Source organism: Notamacropus eugenii, chromosome 1 (genome assembly GCF_028372415.1).
Source record: "Notamacropus eugenii isolate mMacEug1 chromosome 1, mMacEug1.pri_v2, whole genome shotgun sequence".
Lineage (NCBI taxonomy): Eukaryota > Metazoa > Chordata > Mammalia > Diprotodontia > Macropodidae > Notamacropus > Notamacropus eugenii.
In genome coordinates this window covers 706,348,441-706,374,007 of record NC_092872.1, presented here as the reverse complement: position 1 = coordinate 706,374,007, position 25,567 = coordinate 706,348,441, and the positions used below count along the sequence as shown (strand labels likewise).

Sequence of the window (25,567 nt, the reverse complement as noted above, 5' to 3'; positions counted from 1 at the left end):
ATTAAGAAGGGCTGAGAAAGGATTCTTAGAGAAGATGCAATTTTAATGGATTATTGGATAAATATCTACAAAATATATGATGCCCAGACTAACAGAATATGAAATAGAGAATTTGAATAACCCAGAAAAATACATTGCAAAGATATAAATGAGCTCACAAAGAAAAAACAAACCCTAGCACCAGATAGATTTACAAGTGAATTCTTTCAGATGTTCAAAGAACAATTAATTCAAAAATTGCCTGAATGGTTTCAAAAAATAGAAAGAATCCTACCAAAATCCTTCTGTGACACAAATATAATCTTGATACCTAAGCCAGGAGGTGTCAGAAGAGAGAAAGAAAACTATAGATCAATATTCCTATAGAACACTGAGGCAAAAACTAAAAATAAAATACTGGCAAAAAGGTTACAGCAACATATCACAAAGAGTATGTACTACGAACTGGGTAGGTTTGCCCAGAAATGCACAGTTGTTTCAATATTAGGACCATATTAACAACAACAAAAATGATATTATTAGAGCAACATATTTAGAAAAAGTTTTTTAAAACCCATTCCCTTAACATTCATTTCTCTTAAAAGCACTAGAAAATATAAAAAGAAATGAACCTTTCCTTAATATAAATAGCATGTATCTAAAACCAAGAGCTAGCTTTATATGTTTGTTGTTACTGAATATTGTCTGATATTTGTGAGCCCATTTGGGGTTTTCTTGGCAAAGATACTGGAGAAGTTTGTCATTTTCTTCTCCAGCTCATTTTACAGATGAGGAAATTGAGGCAAACAGGATTAAGAGACTTGCTCAGGGTCCCAACGCTGGCAAGTGTCTGAGGCCACATTTGAACTCAGGACAATGAATGAGTCTTCCTGACTCTAGGCCCACTGTGCCACCTAGCTGGCATACATAATGGGGGGGATTAAAGGCCTTTCCAAAAAAATCAGGAGTAAAACAGTGATATCCATTTTTACCACTACTATTTGATATAGTGCTAGAAATTCTAGCTATGACAATATGACAAGAAAAAGAAATTGGGGGAACAAACACAGGCAAAGAGAAAGCAAAATTGTCATATTTGCAGATGATATGATGATTTACTTAAACAACCCTAAAAAGTCAACAGTTAAATTAACTGAGTAAGTTATTCTGATAAAGGTCTTATTTTCAAATCTATAAGAATAAGAGTCATTACCTAATTGATAAATGGTCAAAGGATATGAATGGGCAGTTCTCAAGAGAAGAAATACAAATATGCGTATGTGTATATACAAATATATATTTATACACACACACACACACACACACACATATATATATATATATATATATATATATATATATATATACTCCAAATCTCTAATAATTAGAGAAATGCAAATGAAAGTAACTCTGAGGTTCCACTTCACACCTATCTAACTGGCAAATCTGACCAAAAAAGTGAAAGGGACAAATGCTGTAGAGTTGTGGGAATACAAACACATGAATGGACTGTTGCTGGGACTTGTGAACTGGCATAGGCATTCTAGAAAGCAATTTGGAACTCTGCCCTAAAAACTCTTTGACCCAAAAATACCACTTCAAGGCCTACATACCAGGTTGTGTTTGTCCTTCATTCTCCAAGAGGACCATGACTCCAGGGACATGATGATATGACTTGCAGTTGACAATGATTTGAGTAAGGAAAGGCTGTACAAAGTCATCAGCCTCACTTTCTCCTCCAGAGCCATCTGGGTCCAGTAGCCAGACATTTATCAGGAAGACTGGAGATGGCTCAGAATGCAATGAGAGACCACCTATATGCCAAAGAGATCAGAGAAAGGAGAAAAGATCCTATATGCACAAACATGCTAATAGCAGGTCTTTTGAGGTGGCAAAGTATTAAAAACTAATGGGGGGTCACAAAACGGAAAATGACTGAATAAATTATGGTCTATGAATGTACTGGAATTCTATTGTACTATAAGAAATGATGAATGGTATGATTTCTTTAAAACCTGGGAAGACTGGTATGAACTGGTGCAGAATGAAGTTATCAGAGCCAAGAGAACAATTTGTACAATGACAACATTGAAAAAACAAACAACTCGACAGACTTATGAACTCTGCTCAATGCAATGATGAAATATAATTCTAGGGGACTAGAATTAAGCATGTTACCCACCTCCTGACAAGAGGTGATGAACTCAAGTTATGGAGTAAAAAAAATTTTTTTTAATGTCAGCGTCAAGATTTGTTTTTCTTGACTTCTGCATATTTACTACAACAGCTTTGTTTTTCCTTTTTTTATGTTAGGAGGGGGTAAGATTTTTTTTGTTTTGCTTATCAAAAAAAGCAATTAAAAAAGGGAGAAGGGAAGGAGTTGGGGGAGAAGGCAAGAAAGAAGGGGAAAGAGAAAGAAGAAAGGAGGGAAAGGGGAATGGGGGAAGGATATCATAGAAGAAATACCTGTTCAGGTATAGGTTAGATAACATGAACTTTGAAGACTCAATTCTGGGTTTCTGTGATTCTATAATTCTGGATCTGTCCTTAGTTCTTCTATGGTCAGCATTTTTATCAAATGCCCAGAAAAAAGGTATACATGATTTATCAAGTTTTCAGAAGACAGGCATAGTTAACATGCTATATAATGGAATCAGTATCTGCAAAGATCTCAACAGAGCAGAATGATGGACTACATGTAATAAGATGAAATTTAATAGGAATGAGTATAAAGTCCTACAGTTACTTTCAAAAATCCGCCACACAAATGACTCACAAGACTGCAAAATCAACACGAATCAACCATCTAAAACATAATTCAATGAAACAATATCATTTATTAAGTGCCTCTTCTAGGTAAGACGCTGTGGCACATTAGGCAAAAAAAAAGCTAACTCAATTTTAGGCTGCATTAATAGAGGCAAAGTATCTAAAATGGAAGCGATAAGAATCCTGTTGTACCTGGAATATTGTGCAAGATTCTGGGCTCCGTGTTTTAGGAAGACACTGACAAATGTGTTCTACATTCAGAAAACAGAAAGATAAGATGATTAGAGACCATTTGGGGAATCGAGCAGTCCCTTCCTCATTCCAAACTGTTCTCTACTAGCAGTACAAAGGAAACACACACACACACACACACACACACACACATTTTGTATACACACACACATACACACACAAAAGAATCCTGAATTACATCTTTTCAATATAAGGGAAAACTTAACAATTAGAATTGCCCCAAAGTAGAATGTGTTGCCTCAGAATAACAATAATTGTCATGAACTTTTAAGTTTTACAAAACCCTTTCCTCACAACAACTTTAAGTTGTAGACAGTATAAGTATCATCGTTTTCATGTTACAGAAGAGGAACATAAAGATCAGAAGAGAGAAGTAACTAACTCATGGTCACACAGCAAAATCATACGTTAAGGGAACAAGTTCCCCATAACTAGAGATTTTCAGAGACTGAATGACTGGTTTTCAGGGGCATTAAAGAGGATTCCTACTGACGTAGAGGTTGAAATGGATGTTCCCTAACGTCCCTTCTAACTCAAAGACTGCAATTTTGTAACCTTATAAATCAGTTATTATTCCCCTAACAATCTGGAAATCCCATCCACATCCATTAGAAAATTCAACATAAAGAACTCAACTGGTGACAACACAGTTCAAGTGATATCCAAATGATATTGTGCTAGTCTCATAAAAAGATGTCCTGTAAACAATAATTTTGAAATGACTAGTTTAAAAAACAACCACAACACAAAATGTCTGTATTATTTTCTTCCAAAGAATTCTAAAGTTTCATAAATATGTCTTACCTACTTTACTTCCTTAGGACATGTTCCTTTATGATTCCATTGCCCACATGGGAATTGTTCTCAATTTACAAGCAAATGCAGCTATTATAGAAAAAGCAAGAATGGTTCCAATACCATTATACCAAAGGGGACTCATGAAACATTTACTTTATAGTTAAACCATCAAATATGTCCCGCCTTCCACCTTTATCTTCCCAATTTCAAGTGACTGAACAACACAGAATCTAGTCCCATGTACTGCTAACCCAATTCCTCCATTCCCATGGGATCACCTAGGCAGAAAGCGGATCTCTCTTCTGGCTAAGTGCCCTTCGTGACTTTTTTTCCTTTGATTTTTCTCCTTGCATTCTGGCTTCAACCACCATAAATAATTGTTTTCTGGTCTTAATTAGTATTTAATATCTGAGTACCAACAATGCACTAAATATTTGCAGACAGTTATTAAATTCTTCTCAATTATGCAATTTAAGTATTCAGTGGCAAGTGAAGAAAAAAAATCACTAAATGCCTTTTAGAGACATCCTTACCCATTAACCAATTTCCAATGTCATACTATTGGAAGAGCAGTACATTGTTTCTAACCATTGTGGAAAACAATTTAGAATTGGGTGTGTCAGGGGTGGGTTGGGGGTGTGACTAAAATGTCTATACCCTCTGACATAGTGATCCTATCAAAGCTAAAAGGAAAACTCAAGTATTTAGCAAGAAAATTAATAGCACTCTTTGTTGTAGTAAAACTCTGGAAACAAAGAAGATGACCACTGTTTGGGAAATAGCTGAAAAAAAAAGTGGGACATGAATAATTTGCAACAAAAAAAATATTCTGCAAAACAAATATAAAGAATTTAAAGAAACATGGAAAGACATGCAAAATGACATAGCCTGAAAGCAGCAGAACCAAACAAACAACATATGTAATAACCATAACAATGCAGATAGAAAGGACAAAAAGAAAAGAACCTGAACACTAAGACTTTTAATGACCAAGAATGACCAACTGGATAAGCAAGCTTTGGACACTGAAATCACAATCAGCATGACTTGCCTCATATACGTATTAGCCTGGTAAACTAAGGAAAAATACTTAGCCTCTCTGTGACTCAATTTCCTTACCTATATAGTGAGGAGATTGGATTTGACAGCCTTGAAAGTCCCTCTCAGCTGTAAGTTCACCCTCCTATGTGTTGTTTGGTTTTGCTGAACTGCTTTTTCCCTTTTTTTTTTTGATTCTCTGAAATAAAGGGCAGCTCATTGGTTGGGGAATGAAAAGCTGTATCTAGCCAAAGGAAGGTGATGGGAAAATAAAAGCTATAGATAAAAATATTTTGAGTGTCAGACTCAATGATAACACAGAAAGACAAATGGATAACATAATAACAATAATAGCATTTATATAGTACTGCAAGTATGTAATGTGCTTATACATTATCTCATTTGATCCTCACAACAACCCTAAGAGGTTATAGATGAGGAAACTGAGGCAGACAGAGGTTAATGACTTGATGAGTTTCATACAATTTGGATTTGAATTCCTGATTCCAGGCCCAGGGCTCTATTCACTGAGCCACTTAGCTGACCCCCAACTATGTCTCTACCTGTGAATTTATCCTTCATCACTTCTGCCTTTTATAGTCCCTGGCTTCCTTCATGACTCTGAACACCTCCACCTGCTAGGAAAGTCATTACCTCTGACAGACTCTACCATGTTAGAAAGGCTCCAGATATGGTCCAGGCAATAGAATGAGGCTATCAGTGTATGTTTGCCCTTGGCTGCCAAAGAAGATCATGCCATCAGAGAAATAATGACATGACTTGCACTTGACTTTGTTTTGAGTGAGTGAGGGCTGTGCAGGTCACTAAACTTACTTCTCCTCCAGAGCCATCTGAATCCAGTGACCAGATATTCATCAGGATGACTGGAGATGACCCAGGTTGAGGCAATTAGGGTTAAGTGACTTGCCCAAGGTCACACAGCTAGTGAGTATCAAGTGAGATTTGAACTCAGGTCCTCCTGACTCTTGCACTGGTGCTCTATCCACTGCACCACCTAGCTGTCCCAGCTATCAGTAGTCTCATGGCCAAATGAACTAATTACAGAGAGGCTCACCACCAGAAAACTGCCTGTTAGATAGTGAATTATCTGACCATGGCAAGCCATGAAACAAAGAGAGATCAATTGCACACCATCCTGAGAAGCCCCACCTCTATTTCCATAATAATGAGAACAGAATTGCAGAAAAGGAGGCTGAGGATGACAAGTGTCCACCTAGCATTAGGTTGTTCATGAACACTAAAGTCATAGTTAGCATATAAAATATGAAGTCTTTGTCCACTGGCCAACAAATTAATGTCCTATTGGAAGAACAAGATAACATCAACAATGTCATTCTCATGAAAACTAAAAGCAGAAGACAAAAGAATATTACAGTTAAATAGAAGGCTGGCTCAATGTTACTCTTTGGAAGGGAAAAAAAAAAAGGAAAGAAAAAGGAGCAGGTAGAGTTAGGTTCCTGAAAAATCATAAGAAATATACTATGTCCAAAGGGCTACAAAAATATGCGTACCCTTTGACCTAGCAATATCACTTCCAGGTGTGTATCCCAAAGAGATCACACAAATAGGAAAAGGAATCTCAAGGATAAAAATATTTATAGCAGCTCTTTTTGTGGTAGCAAAGAACTGGAAATTGAGGGAATGCCCATCAATTGGGGAAAGGCTGAACAAGTTGTGGTATATGAATGTAATGGAATACTATTGTGCTGTAAGAAATGATGAATGAACAGACCAGAAAAACCTGGAAAGACTTATATGAACTGATACTGAGTGAGGGGAACAGAAGCAGAATATTACACACAGTTACAAGTCACATTGTGTGATGACTGACTTTGAGAGATTTGGCTCTTCTCAGCAATGCAAGGTTCTAAAACAAATCCAAAAGGCTCATGATGGAAAATGCTATCCACATGCAGAGAAAGAATTATGAAGTTTGAATGCAGATCAAAGCATATTATTTGCTCTGTTGTTTTGTTTTGTTTCTTTTTTCTTATGGTTCATTCCATTGGTTATAATCCTTCTCTACAACATGACTGATGTGAAAATATGTTTAATATGAATGTATATGTAGAACCTATATCAGATTGTACACCATCTTGGGGAGGAGGAGGAGACGGAAGGGGAGAAAATTTAAAACTCAGAAATTTGTGGAACTGAATGTTGTAAACTAAAAATAAATCAATTAAAATTATTTTTTAAAATATAAGATATGTAGTTTCTTAATCCCCTCATTTGCAGTGCTCATGCTGTTGTGTCCAACTCTTCATGATCCCATTTGGGATTTTCTTGGCAAAGATACTGGGGTAGTTTGCCATTTTCTTCTCCAGCTCATTTTATAGATGAGAGAACTGAGGCAAACAGGGTTAAGTGACTTGCCCAGGATCACGCGGCTAGTGTCTGAGGCTGGATTGGAACTCAGGAAGAGAAGTCGTCCTGACTCCAGGCCCAGGGCTCTATCCAATGCACCACCTAGCTACCCCACAGTACCCATAGGCATAAACAGAAAGGCCACTGGGAAGCAAATGAAGATAATTTGTTGCACAGTATAAAAAGGTAGAGAGATTTTCTAAAGAGCTTGAGAAGATCCTTCAAATGAAGGGAAAAAATTTACTTTGATACTTAGGGACATTAAAGCAAACGCTGGTGAAGAAGAGACAGGAATTGTGTGTTAATTTCCTACTGTATGCCAGGCGCTGGGATAAGTGTTAAGATGGTAAAGGAGGATGCTGAAAAGTATGTTGGAAACTCTGGCTCAAAATGACCAACAATGATCCCAGAAAATGGGAAAGAAATAAACTTGTCTTAGTAAATAGGGACTCATGGGTGCAGAACCTTGCATACTGCCAGGTGTGGTTGGCAGTATTAGCTGTTTTTGCTTAACTGGTTTTCTTTATTACAAAGGAAGATCGTGTTGGGAAACTAGGTAGAATTTCTGTTTCGTCTGGTGACTTCACTGCTATTAGGCAACGTGTGTGATATTTTTTAAAAAGCATCTTTATTGATAACAATAAGGAATACAATAACAAAAGGAAAATATGTCTCGGGTTTGAGAAATGAAAAAGGTCAGATGTAGATTTCTGTAGTACAGTAAAAAGAATGCTGACTTTGAAGTCAGAGAATTTGGATCTAAATGATCTCTGACATTTATTATTTATATAGAATGTAAGGTCTCAGTTTCCCCATCTATAAAATGGGGGGATTCAACTTACTGGTCACTGAGATCCCATCCAGCTGTAAATCTATGACTGTAATTCTATGCAGACTCAATTAATAAATATTTTTTAAGTCTCCTTACTACGTAATCAATATATTAAAAAGCATGTATTAAGTGTTTCCTATGTACCAGGTTTACAGTGCTAAGTGATGGTCATACATAAACGGAAAAAGACTATGTCATCAGGGATACTTTCTAAGAGAGGAGACAATGTCTATAGACAACATCTAGGAGACAATTTATATAAGTATTTTCAGAATGAACGCAAAATGAATACGAGGTAGTTTTGGAGGGGAAGGTCCTCCAGTGGAAGTAGAAGAAGAAGGTGCATTGTAGAAACATGTAGTTTCGTTGTAGAAAGAAGTTGAGCTCAATTTCCAAACCAGAGGTGAAAAAGAGAATTATTCCAGGTATGAGGGCTAGATACAGAGATAAGAGACACAGCATTGTGTATTTTCCTGAAAAGAGTTAGAAGGGACTGAGTATCCCATATCACAACAAAACAAAATTAACTATATTTTTAACAGGCAAAAAACAATGAGTTACTGATGAGGAAGTCACAGAAGAAATCTGCTAGTTCTCAACTAATAGAGCAAAGGTCAAAATAAACATCAAAGCAGACAGAAGGACAAATATGAGAAAATATACATTGATTTCAATTGCAACAACTTTAACCTGACCTATTCAAACAATAATGTCGGATATAAGGAAACCAAAAAAGCAGGTTGGAATACAAACTTATTTATAGAATGCTAAAGGGGAATCAGAAGCTGTTGCTGCTGCTTCCAGAGCTCTTAGCCCACAAACAGTAAGGGGGTAGAACAACTGGTCAGAAGGAAATTACAGGAGTCTCTTCACTGGCAATGGGGGCAGGACTCTGTTGCTTTGCCCATACTCAGATGTGGGTTTCTGTGCTGGGTGGCACACCCTGGGAGAAGAGGAACACTAGCACACCAGAGCTTTCAGCCCCAGTAGAGGAAAGACCCTGGTCACAGTTCCAGGGAAGAAAAGAGTGCTTGTGGTCACTCACAGACCAGAACATAAACCAACAGAGTAGTAACCACATCTATCCTTCGATCATACCACAGTGGAAGAACTGAAAACTTACAGGTCCCTAGAAGTATCTCTGAAAACAGCTGCACAAAGCCCCTTAAATTTGGGACAGTGCACCCTCCACCATGGAAGCAGAGCCCTACTTTAACAATGAATGAAAAGTTATGAAATAGGCTGGGAAAATGAGCAAAAAACAGAAAAAAAAATTCTGACCATAGAAGGTTACTGTGGTAACAAGGAAAATCAAAACAGACATCCAAAGAAGATAAGAAAGTCAAAACTCCTACATGCAAAGCTGCCAAGAAAAGTATGAATTGGTCTCAGGCCATAGAAGAGCTCAAAAAGGATATTAAAAATCAAGTAAGAGAGGTAGAGGAAAAATTGGGAAGAGAAATGACAGGGATGCAAGAAAATCATGAAAAACAAGTCAACAAAGGAGGCACAAAAAAATACTGAAGAAAATAACACCTTGAAAAACAGACTAGGTCAAATGATAAAAAAGACACAAAAATTTACTGAAGAAAAAAATTCCTTAAAAAGTAGAATTGGCCAAATGGAAAAGGGGGTTCAAAACCTCGCTGAAGAAAACAATTCCTTAAAAATTAGAATGGAGCAAATGGAAGCTAATGACTTCATTAGAACTCAAGAAACAATAAAACAAAACCAAAAGAATGGAAAAAGAGAAAACGATGTGAAATATCTTATTAAAAAAACAACTGACCTAGAAAATAGATCCAGGAGAGGTAGCTTTAAAATTACTGAACTACCTAAAAGCCGTGATCAAAAAAAGAGCCTAGACATCATCTTTCAAGAATGCCCTGATATTCTAGAACAAGAGGATAAAATAGAAATTGAGAGAATGCATCAATCACCTCCTGAAAAGACATCAAAATGAAAACTCCCAGGAATATTACAGCCAAATTCCAAAGCTGCCAGGTCAAGAAGAATATATGGCAAGCAATCAGAAAGAAACAATTCAAGTATTGTGGAGCCAGGATACCACAAGATTTAGCAGCTTCTACATTAAAAGACTGGAGGGCTTGGAATATGATATTCCAGATGACAAAGGAGCTAGGATTACAACCAAGAATCACCTACCTAGCAAAACTGAGAATAATCCTTTGGAGGAAAAAATGGACATTCAATAACACAGAAGACTTTCAAGCATCCCTGATGAAAAGGCAAGAATTGAATAGAAAATCTGATTTGCAAATATAAGACTCAAGAGAAGCATAAAAAGGTAAACAGAAAAGGGAAACCATAAGAGACCTAATAAGGTTAAACTGTTTACATTCATATATGGGAAGGTGATACTTGTTACTTATAAGAACCTTCTCATTATTACGACAATTTGAAGGAGTATATATAGACAGGGGGCACAGTTGTGAGTTGAATATGTAAAGATATCTTTAAAAATAAAGGAGAAAGAGGAATGTACTGGGAGAAAGGGAAAAGGAGAGGTAGAATGGGTAAATTATCTGACATAAAAGAGGCAAGAAGTTTATTGTATATGAGGGATAATAAGGTCAGCTCCACACTTTAGGAAAATCAATCTGACAGCTGAGTGGAGGGTGGAGTGGGGAGAGGCAAGAAAAAGCTTTGACAGTAGAGGGGAAGAGAGAAGAAATGAGGGAAAGTGCTCTCATTGGAATTGGTTCAAAGAGGAAATAACATACACAGTCAATTGAGTATAGAAATCTATCTTACCCCACTGGAAAATAGTAGGGAAGGGGATAAGAGAAGGCCAGGAGTGGGGGTAGTGGGCGGGGAGGTATGACAGAAGGGAGGGTAGAGTGAGGGAGGAGTAATCAGAAGCAAAACACTTTTGAGGAAGGACAGGGTAAAAGGCATAGAATAAATGGGGCAAGAGGAGACCAACAACAAGGCTACTCAGGTAGGAGGTGATATGGCCTTCACCAGAGTGGTAGCAGTGTCAGATAAGAGAAGGGGGAATATATGAGAGATGTTATGAAGGTAGAAATGACAGACTAGATATGATGAGTGAAAGAGAGTGAAGATTAGAATATGTTAGCCTAAGGGACCAGAAGGATGGTGGTGCATTTGACAGTGGTAAGAAAGTGAGGAAGAAGAGGGAAAGACAATGAGTTCATTTTTCACACTCAAGTTCTAAATGGAAGAGGGGTTCTTTATAGATAGTGAGTTACTCCTGAGGTTCCTTCTTGCGGATGTTGTGTTATAATCATCTCAAGCTCCAAAACATTACATGAACTATTAAATGAAATCTGCAATCAAAAGTGTAAGCTAACAGTTTATGGAGGTGTGATGTTTTAAAAGTTTGAGAGATGTAATTTCTGGGTAATTAATCAAGTTCTTTGTAATGCTATTAATAATGCTTTTATTAATAAAAGGGTCAGTGACACTCTTGAATGCCAAAGGCGGGGGCCTCATAGTTTAGATGCCCATGGAAGAGCTGGTGTTCCTGAAGGTGGTAATCAATTCTGATTGGCTAACAAGTAATGAAAAAGAATGACTATTAAAATGAGGGGCTGGTGAGGAGGAGGATGTAACTTTGATCAGGTCATTACTTCTAAATTGCCTGGCCTTGGGCCACCTAATCATAGAATTTATCCCAACCCAAACAAATGTAGAGCACATTAGGCTTCCACACCTTAGATTAAATTCCTTGTAAAGTTGGGTGGGGTCTGACCAAGATTGATGTTAATTCAACCTTCAGAGACTGAGCTTTGAAATGAGGACTTTAGAAAAAGGGGGAACTCTGGCTCTCCTCACATCATCAGTTATTAATAAGCATTTCTCTCAGAGGAAAAGCAAAACTGGACTTACCATCTATTCAAGACCATAATACACAGTGAACTGGCCAGTTCACTAAGTTAACATAGAAATACAAATAACTCCACAAAATCTTGGCCCAGTATCTCATAATGGTGTGGAGATGACTCTGGCTTCTCAAGTGCTACATTGGTGGAACACAATCTTTGGCAGGATCTAATATGGTGGCTCAGCAACAGGTTACATCAGCTTCCCAAGGACCAACCTAGCTAACTATACAGAGACCAATCATCCATAGTATGGCCAATGGATGATCAATTCTTTGTCCATGTCAACTGTGTCCATGTCAAACTGTGTTTCAGCAGATCATAATCACCTTGTTACTAATGTAGGAGTTGTTACAAATAAGCTTTGCAGTTAGACTATTAATTTAATAGAGCAAAGATGAAAATTGTTTATTTTTTCTCACCTGGCTATACTACTTTAGGACTTCTCTGAGAAACTTCTCCACCATACTGCAGGAAGCTCGCTTTTGGGAAAATATCACCCTACAAGATCCTATCAGCTTTGGGACCTCACCTTATCACCACTTTCTGCCTCCCTAACTGGAGGGTGGAGCTATGAACTCCAAACCTCCATTGAAGGAAGGAGCTCAGTTGAGACATCTCATTTCTCACCTGGCTGCACTGACTTTTCCACCATGCTCCCAAGGTCAAGTACCTTCTCCCTGTCCCATCTTTTCAGCTTCCTTTTGTGGACAGTCTTCCCCCATTAGATTGTAAGTTCCTTGAGAGCAGGGACTGCCATCCTTTGTTCAAATGTGAATCCTCAGCATTTAGCACAGTGTCTTTTACATAGCAAGTGCTGAATAAATATTTATTTGATGAAAATCAATACAAAAAAAAAGAATTAAAATGATGCAATATGAAGTACAACTGAGGCAACTTTAATAAGACCTATTTAAATAAGCTATTGATGTTGAAATATGTGGAATGAAAAAATATTGTGTATATGGAATCATTCTATTTTCAAGAAAGTTTAGCTCAATTGCCACAATGAGAAGAACTTACCACCTAGTAAATGCCTTGGTCGGCAAATTACCTGAACTTGCTAGGTAGAGAGATAGGGCAACCGAGAGACACATCAGCTTCTATTATAAACTCATTTGTAAGACCTTACAGAAGAAAGTAGTGGAAGATTATGAGCAACATAATTTTATAAAACAGCAAGCCATGAAGAAAAAAAAAATCTAAAAAAATCTTGGCAAGATACTCAACTAAGTCATATCAATCTGAGGGCATTTAAGGATGGAATTAGAGAGAAGCCAAGGAATACCACATTTGTACTGTAAGATCATAGTTCCAGATGTGTTACATGAGGAAGCAGAAATGAAGCTAGAGAAAACCAAGGCAGAAAGGGCAAGTGGACTAGACTAAGTCTACATAGAGTAAGTCTATGAAGAAAGTGACACAATTTTCAGGAATTTGAGAGTTCAATCCTCATGATATCAATGAGGGTAGGTGAATTTCTTAGGAAAAAACCAGTCCTTATTACTATACAAAAAGGCAACTGAGAAAATGCCAGTAAATACCAACTCATATAACTACTTTCCCATCTCCATAAAATCTTTATGAGATTAATTTACACACATATGGAGGGAATCCTTGATGAAGACATGATATTACAAGCGAATAGGCAAATCTTCACAAATAGTATTGCATAGCAAATCACATCTTTACAATCAACTAATTGATAGAAATGCTCCTGTTTATGATATTGTACTGATTACACCAAGCCCCACAACAACAGAGCTTTCTAACTGGGGTGCATAACTGCTCCATAAAAAAAAGGCTTAACTATTCACACGATAAAAACCAAGTGGATGATGGCTGCCTAATGTTAAACCATGATACAGTGTTAGATGGACAACTCAGAGAGTTAATCCATTAGAACATATATGTTGGATAGCCACTGTAAATGGCTAACAAACTAGGCTCAAAAGTAGAAAGCAAGAGAGTATTGGCTTTAGGAAATTTTACAGTGTTTTTAATGACTCTAAGCTTCTTCCTGAAACAATGGCTCCTCTTTCAACATCAATATTCTTCTGGTGATGCTCCATGGCTAAGGATCATGGAACATCACGCTCTCCAAAGAATTAAAATTGGGAGTCATCCAAGGGGCAATGGACTAGTGCCTTAATGGGCTGCCACAGATTATTGACTAAGAACTGCATGGAAGAGTAAAAAACTATCATCAGAGAGACGCACACCATAAAAGAAGGTGAGCTTGTCACACAGTGCGAGTGCCTGTGTTCCCAGAGCATGTTGATGGACTCCCTGGGGAGTCTTCACAGAAGAACAAGGGGTGGAGATGGACGTGATGAGAAGGCAAGGATGTGTTGTAATCTGCGCTGTTGGAGGGAGCACAAGCATCAGTGAGATCACAGACACATCAAAGAATTCACTTCAGACTGTCAGCTTTGATGACAGTCTGAAGTCCTATGTGAGCAGCTCGTTTTTCTCACTTCAAGGGTGAGTCCCGTGGCTGGAACAGTTGTTCTAACAAATGTGAACATTTGGTCAGTAAACGGATGGGGCAAGAGAGTAGGTGTTCAATAACCTCCATCTTCACAATGTGAAGAACAGAACAGCAAATTATATTTTTAACTTTATTGTCTCTCCTTGTTCCAGATGGACCAACTACCTGTGCAGATTAGCCTCTGAGTGCCCTGAGAGTGGAAACCTCATTCATTCCCCTGACTTAGAACTAGAGGGAATCCTCAAAGAGTCTCAGAAAAATGAATAAGAGCTGCTTATATTCACACAGAACTTTAATGTTACAAAGGTACATCACATGTGATGTCATCTCATTTGAGCACAGGAATAACCCTGGGAGGGAGGTGCTGTTAGTATCTCCACTTTAAAGGGGAAGAAACTGAGGTTGCAATAGGTCGTACGATTATCACATTTGTGAGGAGAGGTTCAATCACAGATCTTCCTGACTCAAAGTCCAGCACTCAATGTGATGGTGATGTGATGGTGCTTTTCAGTTAATACGCAAACCAACAAGTCAGGTGACTGTCCATCAGCTTCCTGAGTATTTTTAAGTATAGAAACTCCATAACCTACTTAAGTAAAAGTCTTATGAAAGTTTAAAAAAAAAACCTCCTCTTTATGTTAAATTCTACCCCATCTTAGCTTAAATCAATTTTTTTTCTTTCCAATTTCCTTAGGGGCAACTGATTCAACTAATATTTATTAACTAGGTGCAAGTCTCATGTGCTAGGCACTGAAAACACAAAGACAACAACAAAACAGTCCATGCCCTCAGGGAGCTTATGTTCTACTCAGGGGATAAAGATATTACTCTGATAAGCGGAGTACAATGGAGGGGGGACAGGGCATCAGCACCTGGGTAAATGGGGAAGGCTTCATGGAGGCAGCAGCACCTAAAGTAAGCCTTTAAAGTCTTCCTTGATGATGTCTTGTTTTGGATACCTTTGGCTCGAGGGCCAGCTATCCATCTCAGGAGGACTCAACAGAAAGTGAACTAAATCAGAGATCATGAATATGCCAATGAAGATAGACAAACACCTATTATTTGCTAACAATACCACCCTCCAAACAAAAAAGGATGGTTTCTAAATGAATAGAAAGACACCAAATTTGCTGGACACCACACCTAACCTTCAACCAAATGCATACTTAAAATGGACCTCAAGAATGTTTCCCTCAATTACATCTTGTTTACAAAGAGAAGGTGCAAGAATGAAATTAATCTGTGCTATTTCCACGGCAGCCAGATATTACTATCAGCCTGATATCTGCTGGTACAGGGGAAGGGGTTGTTCTTAAAGCTTTAATTTTAAGTAGCAGACATTTACCCAGCACTTATGGCTACTACATTCAACACAAGAAAACCAAGAGGAAAAACACATTTGAAACTCAGTCATTCCTAAATAGCTCATCATTAAGGAAGTAAAAATACTGTTGTTTCTATTGACCAGAAAGTTTAAAGCTTTGTGTTTGGCTTAATTCAGGCCCACCAACTTAATGCACCAATTCATTAATCCTGTCATGGCAACTTACTTCCTGTCTCACCATGGGGAAATGACTTTTTTGATCCTCAGTTTCCTGACTTGTAAGATGAGAAGGTTGAAATTGGTGGCCTCTAAGCTCCCTCTTAGCTCAAAATCTATGTTCTTTCAATCTTCTTCACTCTGCTCTTGAGAGAAGCCAGAAAATACAGTCCACACTATAGAACATATTTATAAAGTTCCTGAAATATAAATTAAATTCCGAGTGATGGAGAGGTTCCAAAGAAGCAGCCTGAAATTATGGGATCTTAGTGGACAGGATTACAAGTCTAGGGCTGGAAGAGAATTCAGAGACCACCTAGAACAATCCCTTCGTTTCAGAGATGAAGAGACAAAGGACAGGGAAGTTGAGGTGGTTTACAAAACTGTGCAAGTAAGAAATTCCAGAGGTGGGAGGATGCAAACCCAGGACCTCTGATTTCAGAACTGATGCTCTTTCTACTACGCTATATGAGCTATGGGTTATCTAACCGGGAAAAAAAGAAAAAAGAAGGCTAGTGATGGAGCCAAGAGGGTGGAATAAAAGCACAGACTTGCTACAGCTCTTCCCCCAAGCCCAGCCAAATACCTGTAAAAAATGACTCTAAACATATTCTGGAGCTGTAGAACCCACAGAATGATAGAGTGAAGCAAATCTCCAGCCCAAGACAGCCTGGAAGGTCACAAGGAAGCGTCCATCACACTGGGCTGGGAGCAGAGCATGGGCTGCCCAGATACAGATGGGACCTGAGCAGGCCTAGGGGGACCTGAATCTCCAGCAGCTGTGGAAGTTTCCAGACTTCATGACCCCAAAACACTGAGGACAAATTACAAGGTCAGTGGAAAAACCTATGGGACCTCTGTGAGAGAGGAGAGTGGTCAGCTAGCAATTCCAGGGTGGAGGAGGGGACAGAGGAAACCACAGCAGCCACAGCAGGGGCAGTGGCAAGGCAGCAGATGTTTCTGGAGCTCTAGGCTCACAGATTGTGGGGGGATTGAGCGGCTGACAGTATACCTCCCACACCCACTGGAAGCAGAGAACTACCTTGACAAAGAGCTCAAAAGTCAAGTAAATAGGTAGGAAAATTATTAAAAACCAGAAAAAGAATCAGACTATAGAATATTATTTTGGAAGACCAAAATATACAAACAAAAGACAATAATGTCAAATATCCTGCATCTAAAGCCTCCAAGAAAAATATGAATTGGTCTCAGGTTATGGAAGAACTCAAAAAGGATTTTGAAAATCAAGTAAGAGAAGTAGAGGAAAAATTGGGAAGAGAAATGCAAGTAATGCAAGAAAATCATGAAAAAACAAGTCAACTGCTTGGTAAAGGAGACCTAAAAAAATGCTGAAGAAAATAAAACTTTGAAAAATAAACTAACCCAAATGGCAAAAGAGATCCAAAAAGCCGATGAGGAGAAGAATGCCTTATGAAGCAGAACTGGGCAGATGGAAAAGGAGGTCCACAAGTTCAGTGAAGAAAATAGTTCCTTAAAAGATTAGAAGGGAGCAGAGAGAAGCTAATGACTTCATGAAAAATCAAGAAATTGCAAAATAAAACTAAAGGAATGAAAACATAGCAGACAATGTGAAACGTCTCACTGGAAAAACAATTGACCTGGAAAATAGATCTAGGAGAGACAATTTAAAATTTATTGGACTATCTAAAAGCTATGATCGAAAAAGAGTCTAGACATCATCTTTCAAGAAATTATCAAGGAAAACTGCCCTGATATTCTATAACTAGAGGGTAAAATAGATATTGAAAGAATCCACTGGTCACCTCCTGAAAGAGACTTCAAAATGAAAACTCCTAGGAATATTGTAGCCAAATTCCGGAGCTCCCAAGTCAAGGAGAAAATATTGTAAGCAGCCAGAAACAAAAAGTTCAAGTATTGTGGAAATACAATCAGGGTAACACATGATCTACCAGGTTCTACATTAAGGGATGAGAGGGCCTGGAATATGATATTCCAGAGGTCTAAGAAGCTAAGATTAAAACCAAGAATCACCTACCCAACAAAATTGAGTATACTTCAGAGGAAAAAAATGGACATTCAATGAAATAGAAGACTTTCAAGCATTCTAGAGGAAAAGACCAGAGTTGAATTGAAAATTTGATTTTCAAACCAAAGAGTCAAGAGAAGCATGAAAAGGTAAACAAGAAAGAGAAATCATAAGGGCCTTACTAAAGTTGAACTGTTTACATTCCTACATGGAAAGATAATATTTGTAACTCTTGAGACGTCTCTCAGTATTAGGGTAGTTGGAGGGATTATATACATATAGACATAGGGCATAGGGTGAGTTGCACATGAAGGTATTTAAAAAAATAAAATTAAGCAGGCAGAGGCAAGATGGTGGAGTAGAAGGAAGCATATATACTAACTCTTCCCCCACAGCCTATAAAATACCTGTAAAGAAAGACTCTCAACAAATTCCAGAGTAGCAGAAGCCACAGAACAAAAGAGTGGAGGAGATTTCCAGCCCAGGGTGACCTGAAAGGCTGACGAGAAACGTCTGTTGCATGGGATGCAGAGCAGAGCCTATCCCAGCCTTGGCAGCACTGTACAGCTCTGGGAGGAGGACAAGAGCAGGCCTAAGGGGCGGAATCCCCATTCACAGTAGCAGCAGTTCTCAGATCCCTCAATCCACAGGCGCCAAACGTCAGTGACAGGTTTCTTCAGCTGGCCGAGAAGGGAGAAGGGCCTTACCATAGCTCCGGCCTTAGGCTGCGGTGGCAGAGACCACATCAGGTGGGCAACTTCCACAGCAGCCCCTACAGCAGCCCGCATCCATTGTTGGATCGTAAAACCCCTGGGGGCACTGAGCAGCTGATTCTTACCTCAGTCCTGTGTAGAGGCCCTGCCCCCACCTAATACTCCTGGGGAATTTGAGCAGCTGATCTTTATCTCACACAGAATGGCAGCTCTGCCCCCACAGCTTATCTGAATCTCAGCCCCCAGTGCTGGATTGGTGGAACTGGAGATGAGGTGGTTGTGAAGAGGAAACTCTGCTAAGATTCTGGGCACAAAAATCTCTCCCTGCTCCCAGACCAGTATACATAACTGACTGTGCCACCATGGAGGAACTGAGATCTTACAGATCCCCAGAGTATACCCTACTCTTGACAAAGGACCCAAAAGTCAAGTAACTGGTTGGGAAAATGCCCAAAAAAGGGGAAAAAGATAAGACTATAGAAGGTTACTTTCTTGGTGAACAGATATCTTCTCCCATCCTTTCAGATGAGGAACAATGCTTACCATCAGGGAAAGACATAAAAGTCAAAGATTTTGTATTGCAAACATCCAAAATAAATATTCAGTGTTCTCAGGCCATGGAAGAGCTCAAAAAGGATTTTGAAAATCAAGTAAGAGAGGTGGAGGAAAATTGGGAAGAGAAATGAGAGAGATGCAAAAAAATCATGAAAAGCAGGTCAACAACTTGCTAAAGGAGACCCCAAAAAATGCTGAAGAAAATAACATCTTTAAAAATGGGCTAACTCAATTGGCAAAAGAGGTTCAAAAAGCCAATGAGGTGAAGAAGGCTTTAAAAAGCAGAATTAATTAAATGGTTCAAATAGTTCAAAAGCTCTCTGAAGAAAATAGTTCTTTCAAAACTAGAATGGAACAGATGGAGACTAATGACTTTATGAGAAACCAAAAAATCACAAAACAAAACCAAAAGCATGAAAAAATGGAAGATAATGTGAAATATCTCATTGGAAAAACAACTGACCTGAAAAATAGATCCAGGAGAGACAATTTAAAAATTATGGGACTACCTGAAAGCCATGACCAAAAAAAGAGCGTAGACATCATCCGTCATGAAATTATCAAGGAAAACTGCCCTGAGATTCTAGAACCAGGGGGCAAAATAAATATTGAAAGAGTCTACCAATCACCTCCTGAAAGAGATCCGAAATGAGCAACTCCTAGGAACTTTACAGCCAAATTCCAGAGTTCCCAGGTCAAGGAGAAAATATTGCAAGCAGCTAGAAAGAAACAATTTGAGTACTGTGGAAATACAATCAGGATAACACAAGATCTAGCAGCTTCTACATTAAGGGATCAAAGGGAGTGGAATATGATGTTCCAGAAGTCAAAGGAACTAGGACTAAAACCAAGAATCACCTACTCAGCAAAACTGAGTATAATACTTTAGGGGAAAAAATGGTCATTCAATGAAATAGGGGACTTTCAAGCATTCTTGATGAAAAGATCAGAGCTAAAAAGAAAATTTGACTTTCAAACACAAGAATCAAGAGAAGCATGAAAGGTAAACAGCAAAGAGAAGTCATAAGGGACTTACTAAAGTTGAACTGTTTACATTCCTACATGGAAAGACAATATTTGTACCTCTTGAAACTTTTTTCAGTATTGGGGTAGTTGGTGGGATTACACACACACACACACACACACACACACACACACACACACACATACACATACAGAGCACAGGGGGAGTTGAATAGGATGGGATCATATCTTTAAAAAATGAAATTAAGAGATGAGAGAAGAATATATTGGGAGGAGAATGGGAGAAATGGAATGGGGCAAATTATCTCTCATAAAAGAGGCAAGTAAAAGACTTTTCAGTGGAGGGAAAAAGGAGGAGATGAGAGAGAAAACATGAAGCTCACTCTCATCACATTTGACTCAAGGAAGGAATAAAATGCACACTCATTTTGGTATGAAAACCTATCTTACAATACAGGAAAGTGGGGGAGAAGGGGATAAGCAGGGTGGGGGGATGATGGAAGGGAGGGCTATGGGAGGAGGGAGCAATTAGAAGTCAGCACTCTTGGGGAGGGACAAGGTCAAAAGAGAGAATAGAAGAAATGGGGGGCAGGATAGGATGGAAGGATATGTAGTTATTCTTACACAACACGACTATTATGGAAATCATTTGCAAAACTACACAGATATGGCCTATATTGAGTTGCTTGCCTTCCCAATGGGGATGGGTGGGAAGGGAGGAAGGAAGAGAAGTTGGAGCTCAAAGTTTTAAAAACAAATGTTAAAAATCTGGGAAGTAAGATATACAGACAATGGAGTATAGAAATCTGTCTTGTTCTACAAGAAAACAGAAGGGATGGGGATAAGAGAAGGGAGGAGTGTGATAGGAGGGAGGGTGAATTGGGGAAAGGGGTAATCAGAATGCATGCTGTCTTGGGGTGGAGAAGGGGAGAGATGGGGAGAAAAAATGGAACTCAAAATCTTGTAGAAGTGAATGTTGAAAACTGAAAATAAATAAATAATTTTTAAAAAAGAAAAAAAAAGAAAAGGTTAGTGGGTCCATATCATTCACACAGTGGTACAGTGAAAATACCAGTGTATTTGTAGACAGAAGACCAGGGCTTAGATATTGGCATTGTTCCTAATAGTAACAGGAGTAATCATAATAATAGGTAATATTTATGTGCTACTATGTGCTAAGCCCTTAACAAATGTCTCATTTAATCCTCACAACTCTGTAAGGCAGATGCTGTTATCATGCCCAGTTTAGAAAACTGAGGCAGATGGAGATCAAGTGACTTACCTAGAGTCATACAGCTACTTAATTGTCTGAGGCTGGATTGGAATTCCGGTTTTTTTCCTTCAAGCTGAGTGCTCTCTACCCGCTTCAAGACACCTCTCCTTGTGACTGGTTATGTAACTTATCAGAGCCAACTCTGTTTCTCTACCCAGCAAATGAGTCAGTTCTTAGATAGGATTTGGCTTCTGACTGCTTGGAGATGACCCACAAGGGTACTCAAAATTGCTAGCATGGATTCAGTCGGCTCCAACTCTAAGGTTCCAAGTGGAGGATTAATTAAGGGAAGCTTTTACTAGTTCTTCTGTCTCAAGACAGGGTACAACTTGGAAGAAACAGCCCTAAATTATGAGAAGGAATATTTAACTTAGACATCAGGAAAAACTTCCTGATAAGACAAAGATGAGGAAACCACAGACTAGAATTTTGGGAGAAATAATGGCGCTCTTTAAGAATACAACAGCTCAGGGGGCAGCACCAGCTCTAGAGTCAGGAGGACCTGAATTCAAATCTGTTTTCAGACATTTAACATTTATTAGCTGTGTAATCCTGGGCAAGTCACTGACTCAGAGTTCAGTCCTGGTTTGGCCACTCATCACCCAAATGCCGTTTTGCAAATCACTGAACCTCAGTTTCTCTTTTTATAAAAGGAAGAGATTGGACTAAATGACATCAAAAGCTCCAAGTGAATACATTTATTAAATACCTTCCATGTGTAAGTATCCTACAGGAGGCGCTGAAACCATGAAGACAAAACTAAAAAATTTTTGTCTCAAGGACCTTAGATTCTAGTGGGGAGTTGGTGGGGGAGTGGAAGTGTTGGGGGACAGGGGGAGGGTGCTTACATATCCGCATGTAAATCCATAGGTGTGTATATGTATGTATGTGTATATACACATACATATATAAATATATGTGTATCTGTACTGTGTATGTGTGTAGATATTATATATAATACATGCATACATGCATATATGTGTACATGTATGTGTGTATGTATATACATATGGTTGTCTGAGTGACAGATCCAAGATTCAGGGGTCAGAAAAGGTTTCCGTCTTGTAGCAGGTGGCACCATGAGATGAGCCACAAGAGAAACAGGTAGGAAGGAGTACATTCCAAGCATGGTAGAAAATCCATCAAAAATGGGAAAGTAGGTCAGTTTAGTTAGGAGGTAGTTTGTCTGAAGCAGAATAACGTGAAATAGGCCTTGAAAAGTAGCCTGGAAATGGATTATGAAGAGTTTTAAATGGCATAACACGTGCGTTTCATCACAGTGGAAGAAGGCAATCGGGAACCACAAAATGCTGGAGGATGGCATGGTCAGTCAGACCTTAGGAGAGGGTCGTGAAGGTGAGGGGCCAGAAGCTGAGATCTGACAGTAATGCAAGGGAGAGATGGTGCGGGCCTGAAGTCAGGTCAGGACCTCCTGGGCAGAGAGAAGAGAAGCACGTGGTCCAGCCTTGGCCAGGACCTTGGAGGGCATCCAGACAACAACGTGACAGATGAGGACACCGAGGGACGGCTCGCGTCACCTGTCCAAGGTCTCCGAGGGAGGCGGAGATACCGGCCAAGACTCTTCAGCTGCAGAGGCTCTCCAGGGGGTCTTCGCCTTTCTCCTCTCACGGATCTACATGCGCGTGTGGCGGACTTCTCAGAACGATGGTTTTAAGGCATAAAATAGAATCATGAAAGAAAGCAAGGGCTGGACAAAACCAAAGCGTCCTGGACGCCGCTCCTGCAGGCGATCCAGCCCAGCTACTGAGAAGGAGAAAGCCCTCGGCGCCGTCCGCTAATTCAGCCATGCGCACAGCAGGGGGGAAGAGGCTGTACCCCCCAAGGGCCACCTGACTGGCGGCTCAAACCTTCCAGGTGTGGTCCTCCCAGTTAGCAGGACACCCTCGCCGTTCTAGCTGTATCCCCAAGGGTGAACGCGGGGCTTTGTATACAGCAGGCACCTAATAAATGCTTCATTCATGGAGGGTTTGTGGGTTATTCGAGTTCAGAGCCCCTCTGAAACCTATCCGGTCTAGGGACCCCCGGATTAACCGGGAGAATGCAAACCGAAGGGCGATGGAGAGGTTCCGGAGGGGTGCGCTTGGGAGCCCCCTGTGCTGGGGTGGGGGGGAGGGAAGGGCTGGGCAGGCAGCCGGGCCCAGGACAGGGAGGCAGCCCAGCGAGGCGTCAGGCCGAGAAAGGAGCTCGGGGATCCCTAAGGGGTCATCTCTGCGCCCAGCAGGAAACGGAAGCCCGGGGAAGAGGAGCTCAAGGTCACGCGGGTAGGCCCAGCGAGTCTCAAGTCAGGGCTCTTTCTATTAGGATAAAGATGGAAAACCGCCGCCCCTCGACCCCGCCGGCGCGCAGGCGGAAGAGGAAGCGTCCCCGCCGCGCGAGCCCCCACCGCGCCCGAGCCCTCTTCCTGTCCCCAGACGCCCCGGTCCGCGGCTGCGCAGACCGGCCTCACCTGCCTCCGCCGCCCGCTGCCGCCGCCGCTAAAGAGAAGTGCGTTCCGTCCGGCCGCCGAGGGGCGGGGCCACGCAGCGGGCGTGACGTCACTCTCCGGCCGGTCAGAGATCGGGCGCCCAAGCGGGCTGGGAAGTCCTGGTGGGACCTTCACCTGGGCGAGGAGAGTGCGCGCACAAAAACGTTCCCCCCGCGCCCCTGGCGCCCGCTCCGGAGGTTCCGCGGCGGAAAAGTCCCCTCCTACCTGCGCTGGGGGCGGGGTGTCGGGAGCGAGGACTGGAGCGGGGAAGCCCCGCCAGCTCCTTATTTACATAAGGGGAAACTGAGGTTCAGCCCCGGATTGGAGATTTAGAGCCCGAGAGAGCCCTGATCTACCCATTTTACAGGAGTGCCGGCATCCCTGGCGTACTCTGCTGTCCGCTGCCCCCCAGTTCTCCCCGGACCCCGGGCAGCTCAGCCGATCGGATGCCATTTTAGACCTTCCCAGACACCAGGGCAAACAACTGGACAAAGCCATTTTACAGAAGAGCAAACTGAGGCTCCGTGAAGCTGGGGGACGCGCACGAAGTCATGCCAGCGACGGGTGACGGAGCTGGGATTCGAACTCGGGTCTTTGGCTCCGCATCCATCGTCCTTTGCATGCTCCTTCCTAAGTCTCCGGTGAAAGCCATGCCCTACTCCGTCTGTAGAACTACCTGGAGAAGGATGATAGACGATGATAGATGATGGATGGATGGATGGATGGATGGATGGATGGATGGATGGATGGATGGATGGGTGGATGGATGGATGGATGGATGCGTGGATGGGTGGATGGATGGATGGATGCGTGGATGGGTGGATGGATGGATGGATGGATGGATGCGTGGATGGGTGGATGGATGGATGGATGGATGCGTGGATGGGTGGATGGATGGATGGATGGGTGGATGGATGCGTGGATGGGTGGATGGATGGATGGATGGATGGGTGGATGGGTGGATGGATGGATGGATGGATGCGTGGATGGGTGGATGGATGGATGGATGGATGGATGGATGCGTGGATGGGTGGATGGATGGATAGATGGACGGATATATTGATAGATAAAAATATTATATGTTATGTGTATATGCGTATATACATATATGTGTGTAATATAGTATATAGAGAGTATATATATCTGTGTGTATGTTTGTGTATATATGTATACATGAAACAACAAACCCTTCCTCACAAAGTTTTGTTGGTGCCTTTTGTTTTTATATCACACTTATTTCTACCCAGTGAGCCTTCTCTTATAACAAAGTTTAACAAAGAAAGGGAGTTCAGCAAAAGCAACTCATAAACTGTCTACATCTGACATAAGCATCATTCCACATCCCTAGTCTCATCTCTTTTCTGAGGCCAAGACTGGTTGTTAATTAGCTGGTTAATTACACAGAATTCAGTTTTGTTTTTAATATTTTTCCATTTATTTTATTATTTATTGCATATATTTTGTGTATATTGCTGGGTCATCTCCAGTCATCCTGATGAATATCTGGTCATGGATTCAGATGGCTCTGGAGGAGAAGTGAGGCTGGTGACCTGCACAGCCCTCCCTCACTCAAAACAAAGTCAAGTGCAAGTCATG

The 25,567-nt window shown here is 40.5% G+C and overlaps 1 protein-coding gene across 3 annotated transcripts in view; it reads right to left on the bottom strand.

Annotated features, from left to right (window-relative positions):
• ACSF3 (acyl-CoA synthetase family member 3) overlaps positions 1-24,029 on the bottom strand; it is a 250,324-nt gene extending 226,295 nt beyond the window's left edge. The window contains exon 1 of one of the 3 annotated variants that reach the window (XM_072636361.1): positions 23,954-24,029. The gene's annotated coding sequence lies outside the window, so the exon portion shown is untranslated. The remainder of the gene's footprint in view (positions 1-23,953) is intronic. The other 2 variants (XM_072636357.1, XM_072636359.1) reach the window with 2 other exon arrangements.
• Between the last annotated feature and the right edge of the window lie 1,538 nt (positions 24,030-25,567).